Below are 27715 nucleotides of genomic sequence, written 5' to 3' on the forward strand. Positions count from 1 at the left end.
GCTGGCAAAACACTATTTTTCAACATAGCACTATTAGCTAGGCATTTTTGTCAGCACTGAACAAGAATCTATAAAAACCTGTGCTCATAAAAGTCTGGCTGTCCAGAAAGTGGCTTGTTTTCCCTGTTGCTGTCATCACTGCTAAAACGCACCATCCACCACCTCACTGTGCTCACATCCACTGTTGGGTCTCTATAAATGTTCAGCAACCATCCATGAATGTCAATGGGTGCCATTTTTCTGCACCTGGGTAAATTCAGTTCCACACCTTTGCTTCATCTGCACTTCCATGTCAGACGCCATTTTGTCAGACTGCCCCTTTGCTGCCATCTGTCACACAGCAACAAAATATAACAGAGTTGGGAAGGTTCAGCCTCTACTGCCATATCACCAACATCCACCTCTGACATCGTAAAATAGATGCTACTTTTAGAGCAGCCCTCCTATTAAGTGTTCCTGTGTGTGGCTGAATGTTCAGCATTTTTATGACTTGCAGCTGGGTTAGACCCTGATCAGCCATGGTGCCTGCCTAGTCCTTGGAAGAGTACTTTGTAGATGGAGTAAATCCTCACAGGTGGGTTTTTAGAGGGTTTTTATCAGAATACCTCACGTTAATTGGAATATTTTTGGTAAGTTCTTCACAACTTACCATAATTTTACAAAATCACATTTGGAGCCCTCTTACTCTACTTAAATGATGAGAGCAAGTTTTTTGTACTGTGTCCAGAAAAATAAAACAAAAACATCAGTGTAGTTTAAGTAGGTTAGTTTTGGAGCAGTGTTTTTATAAGCAAGGATGCTTTCGTGAATTTTTCAGGCAGAGAGAATAAGAAATTAAAGTGCCTTTTGTTTCATTATTGAAAATAAAGCCCTTGAAGCTAACCCTTTGTTACTACACAGAGAAATCTAATCTAAATGTAGGTAAAAATGCTCACAGAATATTCTGGGGACAAACTAGTGAAAATTAACATAGAAAAATGTTTTCACTCTACTTGCTTGTCTATTGCAGAAAGCATCAAGTCTCAGCCCTATTTTATCAAGGTGAATAGCAGATTATACTGTGAGAAGCATCACTTGTGTTGCAGTAAACCAAACCTGGGCTCACATTAGATGAGCAGAACAGCCTTATGCTCTGATTCACACAACACAAGTGCCTGCAGAAAGGATACTTGGTTTTGAGGTATGTCACAGACCATCTGTGCGGTTGCAGGATGAGTGGCCTTATATAGGGGTGCCTTTATCCATCCAGTACATGACTAGGCCTGTGGTTCATGGTGGAAAGGATCGTTGACAAAGTGGGACAAAGGATAGTTTCAGTTTTATCTGTGGCAGGTGACAAATTGAATCAGCCATGCATGTCACAGATTTGCTGGCTGGTCAGGTGATACCTCGAACCTCAAAAGCCAAAGGTAGACTAGGGCTGCAAAAGTCTTTTCCTCTTGCTCTTGCTTCATTGGGTATTGATCTGCTCTGCTATTGTTTGTTAGCTACTGTGAGATTGAATTGTTTAGTATGAAGATTTTTCTAATTCCTATGTCACATAGAGGAACTAAAAGTAATAAAATAAATATATGAAGAACTCAATGTGTCTTTTTAGATGCAATTCAGCGATGCAGAAGTTTTCTCTAGTTGCCTCAGTAGTCAGTATTTTGGGAATTTTTTTTGTCAGTTAGAATTTAACAAGAGTCAGAGTAACAGTATGTAGTTTTGCTTTCTGGAAGGAGTAATGTAAAACATTTGGGAAATAGAAACTTAAAATTACAATGAAGGGAGTTCTATTTTTTTAGTTGTCATACACTAGTTAGCATTTGATTTAAGCATTAACATTTTCTTACTTGAGACTTACTGAAGGCAATTTTTCATTGAAAAACATGACCCCCCCCCAAAATTCTAGACACTGCTGAAGGTGAGATAGTAGTGAGCAGAAAAATTATTTAGGAGTCACTGAGCCAGTTGATGGTTTGGAGTGTTTGATTTCAGATATCAGGCTCACCAGCTGTAAAAATGGTTGAGCTGAGCTGTAATACACCTTGTGGTTTATTTTTCTCTTTCTGTGAAAGCACTGAAAGCAAAATATACATCCAAAATGATCACTCAGATCCTGTGAAAGGAGTTAGACTTTTTCCTGTAAATAGGCATCTCCTGATGTGGCTGTTACAGGTGACTGCTCCCTCCACACCCCAAAAGATTGTATCAAAGACCCCTTTATAGAGGAGACCACATGTAATACTGTGAAACATTCCTGCTCTCCAGCCCTCCTGCTTTGCAGTCTCTGTAAACAAACATTAGCTTAGATCAGAGAGTGTGGACACAAGATAACCCCTTCTGCAAATAGTATGCGACTTCTAAAGCTCACACAGCAAATATGTTGTCTCTCTCCCTGGCCCCTTTGCTCAGAAGAAGGGAGTCTCCTCATAACTCAGCAGTCAAAGGGTTCTTTGATATGTCTGACTCTGTGCTAGAATCCCTGCTCAGTGACACTGGAACATTTAGAAGCTCTGGCTTTGTGAGATTCAAGTGTTGGATCAGGTCAAGACATGACTTGAAAAGTTTGCCAAGACCAAGTCTGATTTCAGAGTGCCTGTGGAACACCCAAAATAGTGCATCTGATGTACTGACATGCATACAGGGCTGGAAGGGTGAGTGGCTTGATTGCATAAAGGGTACTTCGCAGACTCCTGTTCCTGTGACTCAGAGCAGATACTTTCCAAATGTCTGGAGCCTATTCTTTTAGAAGAAAAAAATTCAAAGCATTTTCCTTTTATAAATCCAAAGGAACATTTCACAATAAAAAATACTTTTTAAAACCAACTCACACTGGTATTTTTCATGCGGCTCTGAGCTGCTGATTAAGAGCTTAATCGAACCCTTACTAAAGTAAGGGGAAACTTTCAGTGTTGTAAACAGAAATATAGCTCAGGAAATGCAAAACTCTTGAATGGGATATATTTTTAAAAGTACTCTTGTGCTTTACATACATCCATTTAGCTTTGTGGCAGTTCTTTTGTCTTGATGTCTTAAGAATCCTTTTGTTATTGGATCTTATTTCCTTAGTGCTTACATTCTTAATTAGGATTTTAAAGCATGAGGCAATTATGAAAATCCTAAAGTAGGAATCTAAGGTTTGGCATCTTTATCCGTATATAAATTACTTATATGTCAGGGATGTTGGTTTTTTTTTTTTCTTCTGTAGCGTTAGCACTACAGGATACAAATAGAATTATGGAGACAAGTGAAGATTTAATCCAGTTGAAAGTAATCTGTTCTTAAAGGATCATTAAGCTGATTTTAGTGATACCATCAGAGTCCTTTAGCTCTGAGTTAATGGTGTCAATAGAGTCAAGTCTCCATCTTTGTTTTGTGCTTCCTTCCTTGTGCCCATGTTCATTAGGGCTTGGGAACTCCAGTGTTCAGAGCCTCTACCATCAAATGTTGATGACTTTAAATAACAAATGAATGGGCTATTTTTTAAAGTTAGAGTGCAAGAGTCTTGATGTCTGTGTAATTATTATGCTGAAGATTATTTTTGTGAATACAAGCACCTAATCTTACTGTAAATCTGATAGTCTATCCTGAGTATTCTAAGCTTATTTTCCCTAAAAACTGTGAGGCTTTAATTCAATAAATAAATATATAAATGGGGGTGTATTAGCAGGGGTGTGGTTAGTAGGTCAAGAGAGGTACTCCTCCACCGCCTCTACTCTGCCCTGCGGAGACTGCGCCAGGAATATGGTGTTCAGTTCTGGGCCTCTCCGTTCAAAAAGGACAGGGAGTTGCTTGAGAGTCCAGTGCAGAGCCACAGTGATTATTAAGGGAGTGGAGCATCTCCCTTACGAGGAAAGGCTGCGGGAGCTCGATCTCTTTAGCTTGGAAAAAGTGGTAACTTCATTAATGCTTATAAATATGTAAAGCATGAGTGTCAGGAGGATGGAGCCAGGCTCTTTTCAGTGACATCCAGTGATAGCACATGGAGCAATGGGTGCAAGCTGGAACATGGGAGGTTCTGCATAAACATGAGAAAAAAACTTTTTCATGATTAGGGTAACAAAACACTGGAACAGGCTGCCCAGAGAGGTTGTGGATCTCCTACTCTGGAGACATTCAAAACCCACCACATTCCTGTGTGACCTAATCTAGGTGTTCCTCCTCTGGCAGGGGGATAGGACTAGATGATCTTTCAAGGTTTCTTACAATCCCTGGCATTCTGTGTTTCTGTAAGTGTCTTGCCTTCTTGAGATGAATGTGACCCTTCCTGGACATTTCTACAGCTGTGTTACTACAGATCTTGTAGAGTGCTGCTTTGGAGATCTCCTTGATAGTATGATCTTCATTAGCTTGTTCCTGGTCAGTTTAGATATTGAGTGCAGATCTGTTGAAACGTGTGAAGAGGTAGGTATGTATTTTTTCAGTTACCACTCAAACAGCAGCATCAAAAATATCAGTCTTAATACTGCAAAAATGGTCAGTCCTGTGAAGGTGGAACCATGCTCAGCAGGTGGTATTAAGTGTATTTATTTCTCAGAGCCAACAATCTTATTAACTCCCAAATCATATCAAATCTGAGGTTAAATCAATGCAATCTCCACACAGAAACACTTTCAAACATGCTGGTATGTGGCATTCTAGTAGTTCTGCAAACTGTGGAAATAAGCTACACGGCTTTGATTTTTTTAATTTAGCAAACTGGGTGGATCTATTTCCCCTTGGCAACTCTCTGGTGAGCTGAGCTCACTTGTTTCAGTTTTGTGCAGCAGGTAAGGGAATGTCCTGCCAAAGTATCTTGGGAGTAATTGATAGATCCGTTTTATCTGTTTTATTTATCTCACTTCTGCCACAAAGACAAACGTGTGAAGTTGACACAAGGTGAGTTTCAGGATATATCCCCAACAGCTGATGTTATTTTAGCAGAGTCTTTCAGTTAAAGAAAGTATTGTCTAGAAAAAAAAAAAAGGAAAAGTCAGTTTGCTTTTCTTTAAACCAAAACTCTAAACCTTTAAAAACCACTAGAGTTTCTGGTTGAAATCAGCAAATGTAATTCTAAGAGAAGGATAATAGTGACTTAAGTCAATTTATGCTGATCAGTTATACAATGGGTATATCGCTAAGCAGTCAGAAGGAATTTCAACTTGAAACACAGAACTTGACTTTTCACTTAATATCTTTTTTTTTTTTTTAATTTCTTTGCAATTTTTGTTTTTTCAATTACACACCCTTGCTGTGTAGAGCTCCTAAGCTTTGATATGTTTGGAAAAAAAATGTTATGGATAATGAGAAGTAGTTCACGTAAAGCTGCGGCAGCAAGAGTTTGTGGCAGTGCTTTTTAAAGCTAATGAAATCTTTCTGTGTATCTGTAATTAAACATTTTTAATGTCTTCAGTAGTTATTTCCTACAGTACTATATATTGATACTGTAATTCTCAAATTCTACACGCCTATAAACAATTACAAAAATTGCATTGCCGTCTATTCAGTCCTATTGATTTTTTTTTCAATTGTTTTTTATGCTTAGCAAGCTCTCATTGTGGAGTTGACTGAGGTTATGACCCTAAGCTTTCCTCTAGTATTAGCTATGTCCTTAAGTAACCTCTCATGAGTATAATGATGCATCTAATAGGCTGGTCATTTGGGAACAAAGAGTACTAGCTGCTTAGGCAATAATATTGTGTTAGAATAGTTTGTCAGCACTAGTTCAAGTGAAATTTTTCAGTATGATTTCCTTAACCAGCTTGGATCAGTAAATGAGATAAGTCATACTAGAAGTAAAGATGTATATGCCTCTCTTATAAGTGGCTTCTATCTAGGTTTTCCCTTTACCAGCTCCCATTTGCAGTAATAGCCATCTTCTCCAAACACTTTAAATTTAATCATAGAATATCTCGAGTTGGGCGGGACCCACAAGTGTCACTGAATCCAACACCTGGCTCTGTCCATGTCCACCCAAAATGCAAACTGTATTTCTGAGTTCATTGTCCAAATATTGCTTAGACTCCTGCTGGGAAAGCAGCTATGACCACTATCCTGGGGAGTTCCAGTGCCCTACTACCCTCTTGGTGAAGAAACTTGGGCTTGCTAATATGGTTTGGGTTGTAAATTAGAGATTATTTAATTTAATGTAGGATAATAATTCTTAGCAAAGAATTTGACAGATTGATAGGGCAAGAGAGAAAGGCCTCAAGTTGTACCAAGAGAGTTTCAGGTTGGATATTAGGAAGTTTCTTCTCAGAGTGGTTAGATGTTGGAACAGGTTGCCCAGGGAAGTGGTGTAGTCGCTTTCTCTGGAGGTTTAGCGAAAGGGTAGATGTAATACTTAGGGACAGGGTTTAGTGGGCAGTGCTGCTGGCAGGTGGATGAGTAGACTAGATATCTTACAGGTCTTTTCCAACCCTAACGATTCTATGATTTAAGTGTTCATAGTGGCCCAGTTGCTTCCCTACTACTGCTTTTCCCAAAAATTCATAGCATGACTGAGTTTGGAAGGGACCTTGGAAGATTTGTTTTGTCCAACTGCTGCTGCTTGGGGCAAGATGAATGCAGGCAGCGTGCTCAGAGTTGTGTCTGGTTTGATTGTATCTTCAAAGATGAAAAGTCCATCTATCCCCAGAAAACTTGTTCAAGTGTTTGGAATCTATTAGAGTAAAAAGCTTTCTTGTATACTTACTTGGAACTTACAGGTCACAAACTGAAATACAGTCACTATGGTTCTGTTGTCATGATACCCCCATCAGGTATTTAAGCATGCTGTTTTCCAGGCTGAGCAGTCCCAGCTCTTTCAGCCTCTCCTTGTAGGAGAGATTATCCTGACCCTCCTTTGCTGGACTCACTCCAATGTGTCCTTGTTCGTCTTATACTGGACCTTGTATTCTGCAATGGAATGCTGAATAGAAAAGAAGGGTGAGCTCCTTTGAGCTACTGCAATTACTTTTCCTATTGCAGCCAAAGACATTGATAGCCTTTGCTGCAAGAGCCCATTTCTGAGTTCTGCTCAAAAAGTTGAGTGTGAAAGTTTTGAAAGTCTACTGAACTAGTGCTTTTACGTACAATTTAGTTCTTCCTGTATTTTTTAAGGACAACATTCATGCCTTGATTTGGCTACTCTAGTGAATATCTAACAGTCCATCATTGGAGTAAAAAGGATATTTTTTGTCCTTACGCATAGAAAATAAGTGAAGGAACACATATTCCACATTGTGCCTGTTGGTGGAAAATTAAATTGCCTTTCATTGCCATCTGTCACTATTCCTTGCTTCTCTTTTATTTTTCTCAAAGATGAGACTATAGAAGCAAGCCTAGTTCTATCCTTGCGGTGTTCAGAAGCATTTGAGTGTCACCTCGAGACAGATTTCAATACTGGCTGCATGCCAGTTTGCTTTTTAAAGTATTCAAATAGTTAAACAACTGTTGTTTTGTCTCTGTGCCTTATTTTTTCATCTATAAGATGTAGGCAAGTGTATGTTACTACTACAGATGACAAATATCCTAATGAGTGAAATGTACAGAAATGCTGACAACTATAGGCTTAATAAAAATAGAATTATGACTTGTTTGTCCTCACCTGTGTGTTTCATCTGCAGGTGATTTTGCGGGGGACCAGCAGAAAAGGATGGATAGCTAGCTGTTAGGGAGAAGCAAGTCAGCAACTGTGAAAAGAAGCTTTTAATAAAGTGGAAAACCTTTTCCATTCATTCTCCAAATTTTTCTGAAACTAAAACTTACTCAAAATGCTACTTTACTGCCAGGCTTTAATCTGATTCCTTAAACTCTCCAGTGGGTTTTAAATATTTTGTAATTAAATGCGTTCAAAGTTTTCCCCCAGGACAAACTGAGGAGGATCTTCAGGGCCTAATCCATTATTTTGTATTGATATCTTTAAATCTTGTGAGGGTACTCTGCTCTTAAATGCATGTTTGTTTTCATATACTAATACCACACAAGGGCTTGTCTTTAATAATATTTTCTTAGACTATCTGGCTTATCATTTTTAATATTTAAAGCATCTAATTCATTTATGATATGATGTAACCCCTTCACCCATTGTAACTTCTCAAACTATGTGGAAAAGGCTTAGGGTTCCATTAGGAAGGATTTAGGCCTGTGCAGCCCCTGATAATTTTAGTAATGAGGATAGCTCTTCAGCTTCTTGCAAAACCAGGCTCAGTGGACCTGCTCTAAAGTTAATTGATGTCCATTATTGATCTCTGAAACAGGAAATCTAGCTGATTATCCTGCAACTATTGAAGAGAAATGATCCTGTTTAATGGGTTGTGTTCTCTGTTTTTCTTTTTAATTTTGACTTCATGTGTTGGAATTTGATATATATGTTTCTTTTCAGAGTGGCGTTTGTTTAAAAAAAAAAAAAAAAAAACAAGTGAGCAAAAGTTTCTCATTCATTTTTATTTGTGCATTTTTATTTCTGTATATGCTTTCTGGTTCACATTCCTCCTTCCCTTCTCATTACCTGAAATCCTATTCAGGGCATCTTGCAACATTTTTAGAGTATTTTACCTTTAATTTTCATCTTTATTAACTAATTAATATCCTTCTGTGCTACTTCTGCACTCTGCTGTGCTAAAATGACCTTTTTTGAAGGATGGTCTCCTATTTGTACACATTTTGTATAGATCGTGGTCCTTTTTTGGCACTTGTATTCATGGTATATTTTGAAATCATTAAAATTGTTTTTATTTGTGATACTTACGAAGAAATAAGGAATATTTTGTCTTGTTTCCCAGTAATTGCCCAAGCTGTTTTGCCTAGGAATTTGAATGTTGCCAAATCCATGATGTTGAGTTGTCCTAATGTTTAGGATCACAAACCCAAGAATGGTTTTGTCAATTTTGAACAAAAAGACTAATTGATTCCCTAAGGGGATACACCTAAAGGTATTTGCCATACACAAATTGTTTTCACAGAATCACAGGATTACCTGTGGGTTAATTACAGGGGTTGGAAGGGACTTCAAGAGATAGAGTCCACCCTGCCTGCTAAAGCAGGTACCATGCAATAGGTTGCACAGGTGGACATCCATCGAGGTCTTGAATATGTGTGTAAAAGGAGACTTCACGACCTCTCTGGGCAACTTGCTCCAGAGCTCCATCACCCTTACCATAAAGAAGTTTTTCCACATATCAGTATGGAACTTTCTATGTTTCAAGTTTTAGACTATTGCTTCTTGCCCTCTTTGTGGCCCTCCTCTGGCCTCCTTCTAGGAGATTCCAGTCTTTTTTGAACTGGGGGCACAGAACTGGACACAGTGGTCACAATAGTTTTATTTGAGTGCGTACAGTAATTGCTCAGCAAAGTGTGATTGTTCGTTTCTAGTGTTCTTCAGTCATTCTTTTTTTTCTTCATGATGTTGCCAAAGAGGTCTTCTAGCATCCAGGTCTTTCAGAAACACTCTATAGCATTCATGAATTCCAGTTCTTTCTTTGTGCCACTGTCTGCTGTTTTACAATTACAAATGCAATAAGACTGGCAGATGCAACTCTCCTAATTATTACATCTTTTTCTTAGACTGAATTCCTAGTTGGATACCTGCTTTAAAGAAAAAAGATGTAATGAAATAAACATCTATTTTATTCTCCTGTTAGATAAATACATTTACTTTGCAGGCTTCTCTATAAGTGATTTGATGACAGCTATGTTTTCAACAAGACTGAGTTAGATTAGAATTGGGTTCAGAACTACAAGGCATTAAGTAATAATATATCAGGCAAAACTTGAATAGTTGCCACATCCTCTGATAATTAGAATTGTGAAAAATGCTTGTCATTGAAACTGTTGTTAATTCTGTTTGTTTTCTAATGGGCTGGAACTCCTGGATGAAAAATGGTTCCACTGATACCTAGGAGAATTTGTTTTTATTTGAAGTCATTGTCATAATTTTCTAATGGAACTGAACTCTTGTAGAAAACTCAGTTTTCTTCTCAGGTTGAAAAACTGTAGCCAAAGACAAATGAATGCCTCTGTATCACTCTAGTGTTCCAAAGGAATCTGAGTACAGATATTATTAAAGGCTGATAGAAGATATTAAAAGTATTGATAATGTACAAAGCATAATTAAGAAAAAGATTATCAAGTGTATTTTTGTGAAAAATTAAGAAACATTGTTCTTTGCTGAAAACAATAACTCACAACTTATTTCAGAGGAACTCAAATCTGAATAAAAATGAAAACGCATTCCTTCTTGGGAGCTAGATAGGGAAAATATAAGCAAAATTGAGGACTCTTGGAGAAAATTGTTCAGTTTCATCTTCAGTGAGGCAACAGTATTCATTCTTTGTATAAGTTTATACATATTCTTAAACCAAAAAAAGCGCCTTACAATATCTAAGTTCTGGAGTTGAGTGTCTAAGCCTAAGGAACACTAGAAGCAAAAGAGCTAAAATGTTATCACTAAATAATTTAAATTTAAAAAATAAATAAGGCTTTTCTAGCTTTTCTATTAAAAAATAAAATTCATAATTTTTTCAATAACCACTGACTTGATTGCTTTCTGAGACTTTTATTCTCCAATATGAAACTTCTAGAATTTAATTTGAATCACAGAATGACATCATAAATCTCTGCACAGATATCCAGCAGGACTGGATAATGTTCGGTGCGCACATCAGGCCAGGATTATTTTCTGAGAGAAATTTTGTATTTAGGGGAGAAGTAGAAAGCATTTTTGTGGTATCCTGATGTTTGGAAAACAATGGTTGTTTAGAAGTGCTCAGAGGACTGGAATGTCACAAGTAGTCCGAGAGAAAATGGATTTGTTGGCAGAAGGCAGATAAAGTGGTAAAAGCCATGAACTAGATGCAGTTTGTGACACAACCTTCTGATTTATCATGTATCTGTTACTACCACACGTGGATTTGGCTGATGTGCAACAATATCTATGTCTCCATAGGCTGTAGACTTGTCGTGTCCGATAGCCACACAGTAAAATCTTGTTTCAATCTCAGTGCATCTAGAAAAGATTAAAGAAAACCTTTCTGGCTAAATTATGAATTGTCAGTAAACTTGATTTGCAGAATGGTTTTTCAACATGTTTTTCCAACTTGCACATGATGAAAAGCTGTGGTTTTTGAAATGAATAATATACAAGATGGTTTTAGTTCTAGCAGCACTGGAAGTTCCAGCCTGCAGGATTCTTGGTAGAGCTTCAGTGAAGATAGATCTTCACTAGGGCTTATTGGAGATAGATCAGTTTCATAAACCTAAATTTGGAAATAGGAAGAATAATACTAAGTGCAACCAGATTGTGAAAGTAAAAATCCAAATACAATTACATCAGGAAAGCACTGGACAAGTGGCATTTGTTTTTTCGCTTCAGAGTCCAAAAAAACTGTCAGCTGTTTCAGAAAAATTCTTGGGCTTTGAAACCTGAAAGCTGCTGATAAGAGGAGAAGATAGGGGCACTTTTCTCCATGGTAAAATACTCAGATGGCTTCTTCAGTTACGCAGCTGGAATGATATTTTGCATAAAGTGTAAGGTTGCTTTGTTGTTTGATACCACACATGACAAAAGCAATTGTGCAAAATTTGCAAGTACCTGTGTTTCAACCTTTTTTGGATTTAGTTAAAAGCTCCAAACTGCTTCATAAAGATTTGTGAGTTCTTTTTCTTTTTTAATAAAATAATGCCTGCTTTTTATATGGAAGATGTGTAGAAGTTGGAAAAAAGAAAAAAAAAAAAAAATGAAAAAAAAAATAGCCTTTTCTTTCCAATACTTAAGTGTGACTGAATTTAAGGCTCAAAATAGTATCCAGGAGCTGTGGTGTTATCTTGGGAGGAGCACAAAAGTATCTTGCACTGAGTCTTGGAAGATGGGGGGGGAAAAAACTATTCTCATCTTCCTTTGCTAAGCTAATCAACGTCAGCCACATCAGACTGTATGACTGAGTGTTGCAGAATATGAATCTACACATCTTGGTCTCTGGGGATACTTAACTTGTATCTGCTGACATGGAAAGGTCCTATTCGTGTCAACTTCTTTACCAATCCCTTCTTTATACAGCTGGTATGCTTGAAGTAATTACACTGCTATGGAAAACCAGATGGCATTGTTATATTGCCTGAGTATCTAGTCTTTCTCATTAGGTAATAAAGAGAGATGGGCATCTATGAGGCATGTGGTAAAGAAGATTAAACAAATTATTCAGTGTGAGCCCTGCTGTGAAGAGTTGTGGGGCTCTTGCTTCTTGTTGCTTCAGGGGCTGTGACTCTTGAGTCCGTTCAGAGCTGAGGAAATATCAGCATGGCTCATGGAAAGTCTGTTCCCTGCTCTGCAGAACAAGGTTATAAGCCTTTGTGCAGACTTACAAACACCTCAGGCCTTCTATTTAATTTGGTTTACTCAGCTTTTATGGCTGTGCTCCTTTGGGAAATCACCATCAGTATTTTGCACCTGTAAGCATATTAATGGACCAGGGATGCTGCTCACTGTACAAAATTGACTGGGGTAGGAACTGGAGCCAGTTTAGGTCATCTCCTCTCCTCCCTCACTCTCTTCCCCCCCCCCCCCCCCAAAAAAAAAAAAGTGTCACTACTTTATCTTGTTATCTTGACCTATTATATTTCTAGGAACGTTTCCTTTAGTTAGGCTGAAGATCAGTTTGTATTATATCTTCATCATTGGAAAGCTTTGGAACTGTAGCCAAGAAGGTTCTTTCACTTCTGGGGTAGCATTTATTTAAGCTACTTCTTTCCAAAGTGAGTTTGAGAATCTATTTGTAGAAATGGAAGATTTTTCTCTTGCCACAAATAAATGCATTTTTGCACCAGTGACTGATGATGCTTGTCACAACCCAAGAAGTAAACGTAGAAGTAAAAACCCTAGACTGTATTGGATTTCAGCAGCCTTCCATTAGATTGATGTTTTATAGGTGAAATCTTTTGATGCTGACAAACAGCTGTGGAGAGTGTTATAACACATATAGAATATGAAAGAAATCTTGAAAGTGTAATTTTTTTGGTCTTGATTTGGAGGTAAAAGGATACTCACCTAGAATGGAGTTCAGGATGTGGAGCTCCATTACAAAATTTTCTACTGTGCTTTATATATGCTATAGTATAGCTTTTTGAGAAGAAAAGGCTTTTCTTCTCAAAGTTGATGACGTTAGTATAGCTGACTTGAAGTTTACTATAGAGGAAGCTATCTTGGCTTTACTGGTACCTGTATGAATAGCCATTTATTGTTCCCTTGTTACCACACCAGACTCCAGTCCTTGCTTCACATTTATGTTTCATGTAACACACCATACCATTCATTATTCTTGATTCACATCCGGTTGCGCTTCCTTAAAATGAACTGTTTGCTGCTAAAAATGGCTCTGGCTAATAAATATTCTTATTATTCAGTAATAACTTACAATTGTATTTGGAAAATAAGTCCCAGTGTTCCAGATTTTTTTTTTTTTCCTACCTCACTGCAGGTCCTTGATGTGCTAAAATCACATTGAATGTGCAGCTTAAGTGCCTATTGTTCAAGGCTATGTATTTTCTGAAAAATAGAGGTCAATTTATTCCTTCAAATATTGTAAATAGTATCTTAGTACCTGCTAAGAAGCATAACAGTTTCGGTATTGTGTATTATCTTGCCACTTTGCATGATTTGTTCTTTTAATTTTTTGTATCTTTTGTCTGGAAAATGTAAAGGTAATGCCTCAAAGTGAGGCATTTGTTGTAATGCTTCAAAGCTTCAAAAGATTAACATTTCAGCTTTGTGTTGTCCTTTATTCTCACCAGCAAGTACTTGTCAATCTAAGATTAAGTGTATATAGGTATGCAGATTATCTGATGTTCAAGGAGTGTGATGATGTTTACAAAAGCTAGGGAATGCTGGAATTCAGTTTGTCTCTTTATGCATGGACGTAAGAATATTATTTTAAATTATGGATACTGTTTTCTCTAGAAATGGCCTCATTTGCTGTATAAGTACAAAAGAAAAAACAGCAAACAAACAAAAAAACAGTGGCGTTCATTTAATGAGAGGATTATTTTTTCATTCTTCATACTTGAATGTATGGCTAAACCCCAGCCTCTATTCTTGTCCCAGCCCTTGCTTGTTCACTTCTATTTAGTTTGTTCTGATCATATACCATCTCCTTGAACCATGCAGATCAGCTGAGTCTCACTTCCAGATTACTTCTGTGGCTTTTTCAGCCCATTTTAATGCTGACCCTTTTTGCCAATTGGATACAGGTTACACAGAGACTTGTACTCATTGTGTTATAAGATCCCACGAGAGATGAAGGTGTTCCCATCATTAGGAAGAGAGCACTGTGTTTGGGAATGTGCCTACTAAGCTGTGCATTTCCATAGTGAAATGTGAACTGTAGATTTCTGCAGGCTGTCACTACCTGATGTCAGAAGTTGTTTCAAGTGAAATGGAAGTGCTTCTCTTGCACTGCTATTTTTCAAACTGAAGGAGGTTTTGAATCTGTTTTTTGCAAAGAGGAGAAAACTTCCAAGACCTAGAAGAACACAGAAGTTGATAGTGACTGCAGGGTGGGAGAGGAAAACAGACAAAATAAAAAGCTTGTTATTATTATTTCTTGAAACATGTGGATGAAAGGTAACAAAAATTCTGGAATTACCACTGTTCAAGAGCTTGAAATTTTGGGTGCCCTGCCTTTAACAATGTAGTTAATGAAAGCTGTCTTTGAGATTTTGCTCAGTGTTTTACGGCCAGGCCACTTGGTCAGATGTGTATGCTTGGCTCTCTGAGTGATACAGATCAAGGGCAAAGTGCCACGCAACAGTTTTGAATTTAGCAGTTCCCAAAACAGCCTTCTGCTGATGAGATCTCTAGAATAATGCGGTACTTTGTGCCTTAATAGAGTAATTTAAAAAAGGATTAAAAATTCTTAAAATTTGGAAGAGGCAGTAAGCCATAAATGTCTGGCTGGAATTTCCTAGATCAGTCAGTTAGGCAACCAGACCAATGAACTCTGTTTCTAAGCGCTTTTTGTTTTGTTTTTGTTTTGTGTTTTTAAGTACAGCTGAAATATCTCAGATTAACAGCATTTTAGAAACTGAAGATCTTTACTGAACACATGTAGAACCGATCAAGACCTAGCAATATAGATCAATTTATCTTGATTGTATTTTATTGTTTAAGAAACTACACTCAGGTTCACAAGCTTGAGGAGCTGGCTTATGGGGCATCAAATAAATACGAGTATTGCTAAGGTTACCGAACGCTGTATTTGAATAAACAGATACTTCCAACACCATAACTCACACATGCTTTAGCAGAAGAGGAATTGCTCAAATCTTTGAGTACTTAAAATTCTTATGTTTCTGTTTCCCATTAATTGCTGTGTGAGGGCAGTTTTCTGAATTTGCGTATTTTCACCTAAGCTGAATACTAAGCTAAATACTGGAAATCTATCTGTTTGAGATTAAACTGTTTCCCAATGCTTGCGTCTCCACGTAGAAGAATATAAATCACAAAATACATTTTTTTTTCCTAAGGAAGCCTTGGCATATATGTGCATCCAGCTTCTTTGGGAATGAGTCAAACATAGAAGCTAAACTGCTCACTTCTAATGACTCTTTTCTAATATATTCCTTTGTTAGATCTTGGCTCATGAAACAAAGTCACAGCACGAATTTGTCCAATCCCTATAGTTTATTTCAATCCCTATTAATTCTTATCATGTATACTTAATGGAGGGAGGAATCCAGTTGTCTGAAAACAGGCATAAAACAGTACTGCAAGAATGAGAAAAAAACCTTGGCTTTTAAATTCATGCACCAAAACATGAAACATTTACCATTGTTTGAAAACTTCAAGGAAATACTGACCAGGCTTAGTGAAAACAGCATCAATTGCACTGTTGAGCACAAATTGTTTTGATTCTGCTAGTTCGAAAGCAATTTAATATCTAAAGCAATCTATATAGTGGGGTAAGATATTATATGACTTCTTTTCTACTTCAGCGTAAAGGCAAGAATGGGGAAGATAACAGTGCCAGAACGCTGGTTAAAAAAAAAAAAAAAAAAAAAAAAAAAAAAGTTTATTTATTCTAAATTCTTCTTTCTTCATGGAACATGAGAACATGACCATAAGAGAGGATGTAAGAAATAGTTGCTAGATAGCAATAGATGGGAGAGGAGCTCTAGGACAACTGATTGCCATACCAAAGGACTGAAGCATGGTTTTCTTTTCTGCTTCACATATGATGCCTTAAACAGCAATGTTGCATTGTACTTTCTTGGATTTTATCCCTTTTGTTTTGCAATATACAAGTCTCCAGAAACAGAATATACCTGCTTTAGATTATGCCTAATTATGTGACCTTAATGCAATTGAGATAATAAAACACTCAAAGGAATTTCCAGCAAGACTTACTCATATTAGTAGTCTGACAAAAATCTGTTTCAAAAAGTTATTTGTTTTTCTTTCAGGATTCAAAGAAGACACAATAAATTGCAGAGGGTGGGGAGCAGAACATAGACATATGGATTAAAGTGTACAATTAAAAGATATGATCACAGTGTTTTCTGTGGGATTAGATTTGGTTTATTTTACTTACTTCCTGCCAGCTCACCAACTCTGACTTAGTAACACTTGGCATAGCTCAGAACTATCTTAAATCAAGCTGCAGTTCTGAGTTTGAGAAGTATGTGAAACAGTAAATAACCCTGAGAATGAATTCCATTCTTTTTCCTTCATGATGGCCATGTTGTGACCTAGGTATGTTTTTCAAATACATCTGCCCGTATAGGTACTGTTTGTAGATGCTGATATTAGTGGAGAGGATAAGGGTGAAGTGCTGAAGGAAAGCTGGTATTGAAGCATATGTGTTCAGGTGTCCCCGCGGTTTCCTTTTTTATCAGTGTACTGACACATACTCCAAAGGTTCAGTATATATGATATGTCATTTATTGAAACATTGTACTCTCAGTCTGTGAAAGAATAATAATAGTCAATATGATATTTGTTCTTCTGATTAGGGAGAGACATAAGTAGTTTCCCTGAGTGCCTTCATTCGTCAGCCTACTTGAGCTGGGCAGATTTAGCATAGCTGGAGGTGACCTGATTTTGATCCCTGCCAAATTCCATTGACTGTGATAAAAGGAAGTGCTTCAGGAAATCTGTAGCTGAGTGGCGGGACATAATTACTCTAGCCACTCAAGCTAGTTATGCACAGCTTGTTTAGTGATTTATCTTATTTTCCTGCAAATTCCCAATTGAGTGATTCATCGTACACAGTAGAAGTTCCACAGACTATGCAGAAGTAGGAGCAGAAGTCTGGCTATTTCATAATGTAATTCAATGACTTGTCTAGCCACGCTATTTGAGGTCTTAATTTGAGAGGGTGATTAGTAAGAGATGTGTAATGAGGTATTTGATGGCTATGTATTCTTAAAATTGTCTGATTTACTGATGAGAATGTCTGATTCTGGCTGTAACTAATTCTTCCTCCTGGTACAGAATCACCCTGCTGTGAATATCAATTCATAAATTCACTGATTAAAAGAATGTCAAAAATGTTTTTTCCAAGAAGTGCACTTACTAAAGACTGTTAATTTATGTTAATTTATGGTGACTATGGTGACTCAACATTCAGTCAGTTACCAGCTGTACTGGTTTTGTCAAATTTCATGGGCTTTAGGTATGATTGCTTTTAAAAAATAAATAAATAGAATAGAGGACTGTAAAAATGGTGTCATCAGTTCAAACGACAGTTGCTCTCCCTAAAACAGGCCAGTTTATTCAGGACTGTGAGAATAATTGTGACTTTGCAATTTATACAACACATTCTGTAAGAAAGTCAAATTTTGACACCCTAACTGCAAGCATTTAATTGGACGTAGTTTTGTGGAATAAAGATCTCCCATGCTACCCTGTGGCCACTTCTAGCTGTGGTTTGTGAAGATCCGTTAGCTACATGCTAATTCCAAGAAAAAAACCTTGGAATTCCAGGAAAAATTTAGGGAAATTGTAACCACACTCCTCTTTTAAAGAAAAACGCCTCTATCCTGGAAAAGGGTTGTGGCTTAACAAAGCATTTTCTTGTTTAAATGCTTTCTAAACTATGTGCTGCTTTTGTGGAACTCCTTTTTGGTTGCTTGAAACATGAGCTGAATTGCCTTGTTCATAGCTATAAATTCCTGAGGTGATGGAAAGGTAGATATTATGACAGTGATGATAAATCCCCTATGTGGATCTGTTCTTTAGTAAATAACTCTGTTGATGATGTAAAATATTGTAAAGAGAATCCTAGTCTTCCTCCACCTCTTTTCATCCTCCTGATGCACGATCCAGTTCTATAAGAAGATAAATGTTTATTCTTGTCCCCTGGCAGCTTCCCTGCAGTTATTTGTCTAAAAAGCTGTATGCCTTGCTTTTATGCTTAACGCCTGGGTATAATCCAAAATGCCCAACGGATTCTGAACTGGGTCATCCTGTCTCTTTATAACCTGTGTTTCAGTTCTCTGTGCACTACAGAGAATTTTTATTTCATGTAGTCCACAAAAAGTGGTTGAAAAATATGATGCTATATTCTCCTGCCAGAATTTAAGCTAAATAAGTGGTTAAGAAAGAAGTTCCTCCCAAGCTGTTGATGCAGGTCAGTGGTTGATCAATGAATCCTTTCATTTGTAAAATAAATAAATAAATAAATAAATAAATTCTAAATGTAAGGTGTATAAAGGTGGGGGTAAACTTTTAGTTTGTAGCAACAGTGTAAGTCCTTCACATAGTTTAAAATACCATCTTAACAGGATCCAGTGTCAGCAAAGCACTGTAAACAGTTTCAGTCTGATAAGGATATTCGCAAGTGAAACAGAATGCATTAAGTCCGTGCTAAAAATACAGCACGTCTGTACATGTTTTTTTCTGAATAGAGAAGAGTTTGCTGCTAGAGAACCTCAGGACAGTTTTATCACTGCTATTAAAGTGTTGGGAAGTAGGTGGAAGAGCTCAACATTTATTCTTTTTATGATCAGCCAGATGCAGGCTTACCTTCTCACCTGCAGTTGATTTCAGTTGTGCTTTTTTTGTAATAGGTTGAGTAAGCCAAAAAACTTTCTTCTGTAGCTTTCTGATCAGAAATGGTTCTTCCTTTTTATTGTTAAAAGCACCATCTGTGCTTCTAACCACTTGTTTTCAGGTGTCAGAAGTTACTTAGAAGTAATATAGTTACTATAGAAGTAACTAAGTTACTATAGTAACTTAGAAGTTACTGTAATTAATAATTTTCCCCAGGTGGTGATTATTTTTTAAACCAAGTTAATGCATTTTTAGTTATGCAGAATTTTAATCCTATACTATTTCTTATAATGTTCGTGATGGAATGAATGCTTAATTTTGCCAATATCCTCATAAATTTCTGCCAAAGAGAACTTTATGGCAATACAGCAAAAGAGACAGCTCCACTTAGTTGGAATAGTGTTACGGTGCTTCAATATGTCATAAGACTATCTAGGCTGTAACACAGCAGCTGAGATCACACTAAAGAGTGAAATCATTTTCAGATCTCACCAAATTAAATCAGATAAACTGCAGCTGAGTGAATAGAGTGGATATGAGTAAAATTTTTCTTTGTGAAGGAATATATATTTCTTCAATATACATGTATATTGTGGATGTCTGCTGGGAAACTGTTCGACTAATTGCAGGCAGGATAATGTTTCTTTCCAGAAAGTGATGAAGGCATCTTCATCATATGTATGCATACATTTAAATAAATAAAAATGTTAAAATATATATATTAAAGATCATAAGTTCATTTTGTTATTCATCTGAAGATGTTACTTCAAGTTTAAAATAGGCTCACATATTTTTAGTGCCATAGTTCAGTTTACTGTTTCAGATTATAGAGAATGATCTGTTAAATTGTTTTAATTAAAGATTGGGGAGAAAAATCATAGTTTTATTTTTACTTAAATGACTCAAAAATAGGTATATAGTATCTATATAACATATATACCATAGACTTACAGTATATAGATATTTCAACTTTGGTTTCATTGTACTTCCCAGGCTGAATGCAGGATCAAAGGTAGCATTAGCAATGTACAGAAACTGCTTTGAGAGTTATCTTTGTGAATCTCTCTCTAAAATATTTTCATTTGGGAAGAAAATTGCAAGTCCTATACACTACCCTTGAAAAGGCATGAGCCCCCTGAGATCCAGAGCATATAAGCAGTCATAGGAGTTGCTATTTTAGCATGGTTGAGTACAAAGCTGGCAGCAGCAGCAAAGGATCATTTGCAGAGAGATCCTTTCCCACCCTTGGCATGCTGCAGAGGTCTGTCTGTTGGAAGGATACTCTTAGGTGCTCAGAGCGGACTATTGTAGTTTGTGCTTCTCTGTGCTTATGTGACCTGTCCTAAAGATCACACACTGAATTGGAGATAATTATGGTCTCTTTACAAGAGAGAACACCTCTCTAACTTCCTTTCATGAGGGATATGTGTACATTTTGCAGACATTTTTGGTAACAATTTAGACATTTTGAGTGCGAATAATATAATACCTGGTTGGGTATTTTTTTGCTGTGATTGCATCAAAACAGATCTATTTCTGCAATTAATCCTTGGATCTTACAAAGTTCATGTTTCTTCTCTCCTTATTTTGAAGAATCCTGACATAGTTGAGGTACTGGAGATGACCTCAAAGCCACTAATTAATATTTCAGAATGTTAATGGCATAGCGTTAAGAAGAAAGTGGTTTACTAAAGGAACGGCAGCAATCACTCAGTAACTGAAGATGGACCACAACTCTGCTGTAAATGTGAATTTTGATACTACATTAACATCTCTACTTCTGCACCCTCAGTATCCATCAGAAAGAGAAATCCTTGAATTCCTAAAATTTGGCACACTTCTTATCTTAGAGAAGATTTAAAAAGCGGGGGAAACAAATTTAAATCTGAGAGAAAGAAGGGGTATGAAGCTTCAGTGACTTTAGGATTGGCAGGATTTGAGCACTGTATTATAAAAATTTAGTGGCCTTTTTTAGTTTTATCCCCACACCGCGGTGGTAACTGACTGCAAGCATGGGAAATGCAGTAAACCTTAAATCTTGAGACAGAGTATACTGGCCTGCGGTATAATTCAGCTAGAAGATAAGTGCTCCATGTGGGAATTGTGCATGCCCAGTGCAGGCTGAATCTTCAAGAAAGTATGTTTAATAATTACAGCCTTCAGAGAATTAGTACTTTTTTAGAGGTCTTATTTAAGTGAAATTTTGCATGCAGACTGACAATCTAATTCAGATGCTTGCTTCAGGATGATTAATTTTCAGACAAATTATTGAACATCTGTCAAATTCTAGAAAGAATTAAAGAAATTTGAAATGCTGGGGAATGCGATTTGCAGGAATTTCAATGCTGACAGTCCTAAGAGTACATAAAGAGGTTGCTTTTCTGATCTAATGCATTTGATGACTATCATGCTGTCATGCATGTGTTCACTTTGACTAAAACTCTTAATAGTCTCTTTTTTTTTTTTTTCTTTAGAGTGTAGGGATGTGGGTGATGGGGTCATGGAAGTGTGTGTGTTTTCCTCTAGGTCCTGGAGTCCTCAACTGAGATAGTATTTTTTGTACTTGATGTACTGTAAAAGAAGATGATCACTAGTTCAAAGACCTGATGAGAGATGTGCATGATCTATCATCTTTCTCAGTCTACAGAGTGTAGAGAGGGACAATGACACGTTCACATACCTGCTTAGTTGTGAAAGTGGTCTCAGTTCTCCCAAGATCTAGTGCATAGCTTTCACATCAGGACTCTTCTTCCTCCCACAGTTGCTTTCAGTCCTTTGTGAGAAATCCTCAAAATAAGGCTCTTCAAATGACAGGGATTTTCAGACAATCTACGATGTCATCAGAAAGCAAGCAAGCTTCCCATGATTTTGTGTAAGTCATGTCACTTCAGGATTAAACTTTCCTGGGTAATTCCATCATTAGCCAGATTAAAATCAACATATTAAAAATGTCATTGCAATTCTATTTTTAAAAAACTTCTTGTGTTTTTGGCTTGCAATATCAGTAGCATGTCTTGGCTGCGTTATATTGGTCTTGCAGAAGCCCATTATAGAATTTTGGGAAAAGGTTAAGAGGCTATAAAAGATTGTTTTTGAGGACATAAAGATCATTACTTGTTTTTATAAACGCTCCTAGATTTAAATCCAACTGCTAGGTCATGGAAAACAGTTCCTTCATGGTAGAAGAATCAAGAAAAATGTTTAAAGGGGGGAGTGAGAGTGATTGTGTTTGGGTGAATTGATTGGAGATTTCCTGAGGTCGTGCAGTGCAAGGATTATGAGCAGGACAGGATATTGGAAGGCCATGAGAAAATGATGTAGCGATAGCCTGTCTTGAGAGAGTGAAACATAATGGAGAGTGCTTGCATCTGCTGAAGATCTAAGCAGATTGTAAAGGGAAGACCAAACTTTTTTTTTTCTTTTTTTCTTTTTTTTTTTTTCCTGTTCCTTTTGAACCTCATTCTTTTGAGACCATTTTTAGAAAGTTTAGTCATGCTGTGACGTGGACAGTAATTTCCTGGGAGTTCTGGGACTTTCTGGGTGTTGCAACCTTACATGTTTGTTATGAAAGTATTTTATTTATGAAGCATCTTAGAGTAGTCAAGTCAGTTCTGGTTTTGAGCCAAATCTACCCTCTTCTCCTTGTGAAACTACTCTTGCAATATTAGGTCACTTTCTCCTCTTTAAATATTCTTTGTGATGATCATGACTTGTCTGTTACAGAACAAATAGCTTATATTTTACTGGATGGAATTTTGAAGAAGTTGCAGGAGAAACATATCATGATTGAAAGTTGCCCAGTTTTTCACTGTAACTGTGTACAAATGTGTTATACATTTTAAATGCTCATGTTTTTATATAGGAGGAAAAGGAAAAAAAAAAAGTTCATATACTTTTAAGGAGAAGCTCTACGCTCAAACCACTAGGAAAGAATCAGTTTCAGAGATACAAACTCTTTTAATAGTCCTATGTGTATTTATATGTATATTTTTAATATATATATGTATATTTATATGCATGTATTTGTATATATTTTTATATATCTCACACACATTGTGTTCTTAGGAATCATCATGGGGAAAATAAATGTTTAGTACAGAATGTGATTTAATTAATGTTAAAAAGTGTTACATACAAGTTAAATCACCAGAAAACTTTTCTTCCCAACTATCTGCAACGTACCTGCTGTTTGCATTTACTGCAGCAAGCACCCTTTAGTTTTCAAAGCAAGTATCTGCTGTGTTTTATGATATAATAATAAATTGTACTCAAATGTACTGATACAGAATATTTTAGTGAAATTTGTCTCAGATCCAAAGTTTCATACAGGGTAGACAACATTTTTGAATCATAGAAGAGTTTAGTCTCGATGGGGTTTCACCAGGTAATCTGAACCATCTGGAAATAGGGCCAGCTGGATTAGTCACTTAATCAGAGAATTAAAAACTTATAAAAGCAGTATAATTTTGTTTCTAACTTATTAAAATGCTTTAAGAGAACTCGAAGATAAGGAAATGAAAAAAAAAGTGTCTTGATAGGGTAACAGCTTATCATCAGTTAAATGTTAAATCAGTTAAATCCTTAGTTAAACCTTCACTGCAGATCTTCTACATGACCAGAAAATTTCCAATTTTGAGTGAAGTGGATTTGTCAGCTAATTTTTGCTACAGAGCCAAAAACTGTAGTTTTTCAGAATGGGAATGTTAATGCTGTTTTTTGAACCCTCCTGACATCTATAGGAATTATGACTTATACAACTAAATCTAATTTTCTTTACAGTTCCAATGGTATAAATGTTTTAAATTTTATTTAAAATCTACTTGGTCGTATATTTTTAATTGGCTGTGTTTCTTTGCAGTGGTGACTGTAGAGTATAGAATCTGTCTGTTGAAGCAGATATAGAAAGATATAGAAACAATGCTATTCAGTGCTGTGGATTTTTGAGGAAATGACATATTGCTAAAATCATCCCCTAGGTGAAGCAGAAATTCTGTGTGGAATTTTCTTCTGAGGACAGTTATTCCCTCCCCTCACATGTAGTAACATTTTCTTAGCAAATTAGAAGTGTGGAATTTTTTGAAGGCTGAGTTTTTCACTCCTTAAAATGTAGGCTCAAATTCTAATACTGAACTTGTTGCTTCCATCAAAGTTTGAAGTGTTTTTTCCTTAGAAAGCTGTCAAAGGACTGCGTCTTTATCTAGCTGTAAATGCACTTGAGTTCTGTTAGAAGAAGCTGGTACCGTGTTTGCATACAACTTCTGAAATACTGCTCGAAAATATTCTTAGTGAGTTGTTTTCATCCTTGTTTCAGACTTACGAAAAGGTGTTCATTGCAGCTCAAGAAGCAGGAAAGACTGCTTGTCAGGCAAAGAAGGAAATCTCAAACAAGACTTGGAGGATTGCTTGTACTGCTGTTTTTTTTCATTGCAAATCATTTGCATTGTGGTACCAAGAATTTTTAGCTTGCGTTAGGAACAGCTGTATGCCTGCCTTTCTGTTTGCACAGTCAGATTGGACTTGTAAGGTTTCAGTATTACAAATTTCATCTGGTTTGTTTATTATAACACAGCTGGGCTTCTCAAGGCCGTTGAAATTACTGCAAGCAGTGGAATGGTATGCTGCTTTTCACAGCTTCATGCTGTATTTCACAGGCGCTTTTAAGTTGCACTATTTACAGATTTTTTTATTTTTATTTTTTATTTTTTTTGAGGTATGGATGCAAGAACAGATAGATGTTTGTTTATTTGCATAAGGGGAGTTAGTCACTTTCTGGAGCCAAAACCTCAGGGGTGGGCGCTGCTTGGCCTCAGTGACTTTAAACTGTCCTAGCAATGTGAAAAAGCTGTTTGTCTGAATTTGCTTTTTATTTTGATACGCTACATTTTCAGTTGTCGTTGTTTTTGTTTTAAAGATGCTGACTGCAATAGAGCACAAAACATGCTATAATTGTCAGCACCAAGTTAGTAAACATACAGGACTCTCCTTTACAGAAAAAATAAAGGACTTGGCACAGATTAGATACCAGTTGAAAAATTTACCTTTCTTCCTCCTTCCTCAGGCTCAAATTTAGCCTAACACCTTTCCTCTCCCTTTCCTAATTTCAACTTCTCATTTTCCTTATGGGTTACACTTAGTCCTCCATTGGGGTGAGGAATGGTGCAGGGGCCTGGGTTCGTGCATGTAGATTTTGGCCTGCTTTCCTTGTTGGCCTCTCTTCTCCTTGTTGATCTGCTGTTTTTGCTCTTTTGTTTTATTTTGTATCCATGCTCTTGTGCAGCTCCTCAGATCTGTCCCCTGTCTTGGGTGTCAGCTGGAGAGCTCCTCCCTGGCCAGTGCTCCAGGCCCTGGCTAAGGGAGTCCCATCATTTTGACAGTGTGGGTTGCATCTCATGCATGCTGTTGAAGACCATTCATTTTATATGACAATTAACAATGTTCAGTGAACATAGGGAGTGGCTTCTCAACCTAGTTAGAGACTTGTCTGCAAATAAAAGTGGCCTGACTTCTATTCCTTACCCTGGCTAATATTTATTTTACTTTACTTTGCAGATTAAAAGATCTTTAGCAGTGGAGGCTGAAAGAGGCTTGGCTGAGTGACAACAGAAAGGATACCTGAAAGGTAGGAGACCATCATCCAAATCTTTGCAGTGAATTCAGACATGAGTGATTTCAGCTCAAATCCTCCAGTTCCCATGCCAATGCTTTCTAATCCAGCTAGTTAACAAAATGCTATTGGCAACCACTGTGACTGTCTGGTTTAATTGCTGACTTTGAGGAGATGTCTAGTGGAAGTATCCATTGCCTAGCCCAGAACATTTGTGGAATGCCAACATCATGAGAATAGAAATATGTGGGTAAATTTCATGCCAAGAAATTTGCCAGTGTTTTCAGGCAAAAACGAGGTGAATGGCCACTTCGGATGTTCTGAGATGCACTGTTGGCTGCAAAGGTTTTAAGTCCTGTTCTAAGGATTGATGGGTAGGAGTTTACGTATGGGACTCATTTAATATTTTTTAATATAATTTTTTTAAAAATAAAGTACAAAGGACTATGGAAGAGTAGAGTCCTTTTGAGAATGCTTGCAAGCTACTCATGGTCTCAGATAGTTTTTGATTAAAAGAGCTTCTTGATATCCCTATTTTTTGGTAAGATATTGCATCAGACCTAAAAGATGAAAAGTTGCTGAAGGTATAATTTGTGTCACTTCATCTAAAAATATCTGGCAAAGGCTTTTGTGTGGGGATGAGTATGTTCTGAGGAACTGCTTTGCATTTATTAGTTTTTCCATCTTGTAACTTTGAAAAATGATAAAATATCAGTGTGATTGTTCAGAACATTGTGATAGCTGCAGTTCGATGTGCTGAGGGCACAAACACAACTCCTGTCTGTTGAGGTGACAGAGACAGTGCAAGTTTGTGATCTCTTTCTGATATTTTGTAGTGAATGCACATCTATATTTTCAAGTTGTTTGTTAGAATGCTTTTTACTCTTTTTTCTGATGACCACACAGAGACACATCTCTTTTCTCCTTGGACAGAATATACCAGTTCTGATCGAGTTACATTTAAAGAATATGTTAATTTTCAACCACTCGCATAAAAATAGTACTCTATCTTGGGTACGCCTTGTTATTCTTACAGTAGATACATATTTTGTCAAGGTAATTGTAACCCCATGTTCAGATCTTTCTTTGGTGAATGAATTTTGCAAAATGCTGAAGACTGCTACTGGTGAAACTTAGCTTTAACAAACCTACTTAACTCTGCTGATATTTATAGGACTACTTATGTAATTAAGATTGAGCATGTGATCCAGTTTGCTACACTCAGGCCAAAATGCTTGGTGCTTTGCATCTTGACTTATTAAGCATGGATAATACAAGTTTTAAATCTTAATTTAATGATTATCTGGACAAGGCAAGATTCCTATCTGGTAATGCAGTCTGCTTGTGATTTTCTGTTCAGATTCCAGTGTAATGTTTGCTTGTGTATAGGCAGAAGTGCATCAGGGCCACTTGCATAGCAGTAAAAGAAGGGCCACCCACATCATAGGATAATGCCTTAACAATGCACTTAACTAACAAATTTAACTGATTTTTAGAAAAATCCTTAGGGTGTATAATGTATAAGTGCATATGTCTGATACCTAGCATGACTCATGTTTAGTTATTAATACCATCTTGGAGATAAGGTATTTGACAAGAACAAGCTTTTATGAGTGCTGAAACTCAGATGGTTATATAATACTAGTAATAGCAAACAACTTTTTCAAAGCCTCATGGAAACCATTCAGGAGTGGGAACTAGATGCCAACTTCATTATCACCTATAAGGAAGCAAACAATGGAGCTTTGTAGGCTCACAGGCTGTGTTTGAAACAGGAATTTTAAGAGCCAGCAGGTAAAGTCAATCATTCCAATGCCCATCAGATGGGTATGTCTGTTAACAAAGCAACTGAATGCATTTTAAATGCTAGTTAAAATTTCTTCAAGGTATGTTTATGGGCTGAACATAGGAGGATCACAGAATCACAGAATTGTAGGGGTTGGAAGGGACCTCCAGAGATCATCGAGTCCAACCCCCAGATGGGGATGGATGCAGTGGGCCAGGCAGTAAAGTAATAGTGGCCATATTAAAATTGTCTTAACCACCGATCTCAGGTCATTTTACCATGGAAGTAAGTGTTCTTGTGTGTGTTTTACAGACCTGGAAATGAAGAATTTAAGAGT

The 27715-nt window shown here is 36.9% G+C and overlaps 1 long non-coding RNA gene across 2 annotated transcripts in view; it reads left to right on the forward strand.

Annotated features, from left to right (window-relative positions):
- The window catches only part of LOC125694393 (uncharacterized), a 196557-nt gene that overhangs the window by 61423 nt on the left and 107419 nt on the right, over positions 1-27715 (forward strand). For both annotated transcript variants that reach the window (XR_007377537.1, XR_007377536.1), the window contains one exon: positions 25538-25607. This is a non-coding gene — a long non-coding RNA (uncharacterized LOC125694393). The remainder of the gene's footprint in view (positions 1-25537; positions 25608-27715) is intronic.

The sequence above is a fragment of the Lagopus muta genome, chromosome 6 (genome assembly GCF_023343835.1).
Source record: "Lagopus muta isolate bLagMut1 chromosome 6, bLagMut1 primary, whole genome shotgun sequence".
In the NCBI taxonomy this organism is placed as follows: domain Eukaryota; kingdom Metazoa; phylum Chordata; class Aves; order Galliformes; family Phasianidae; genus Lagopus; species Lagopus muta.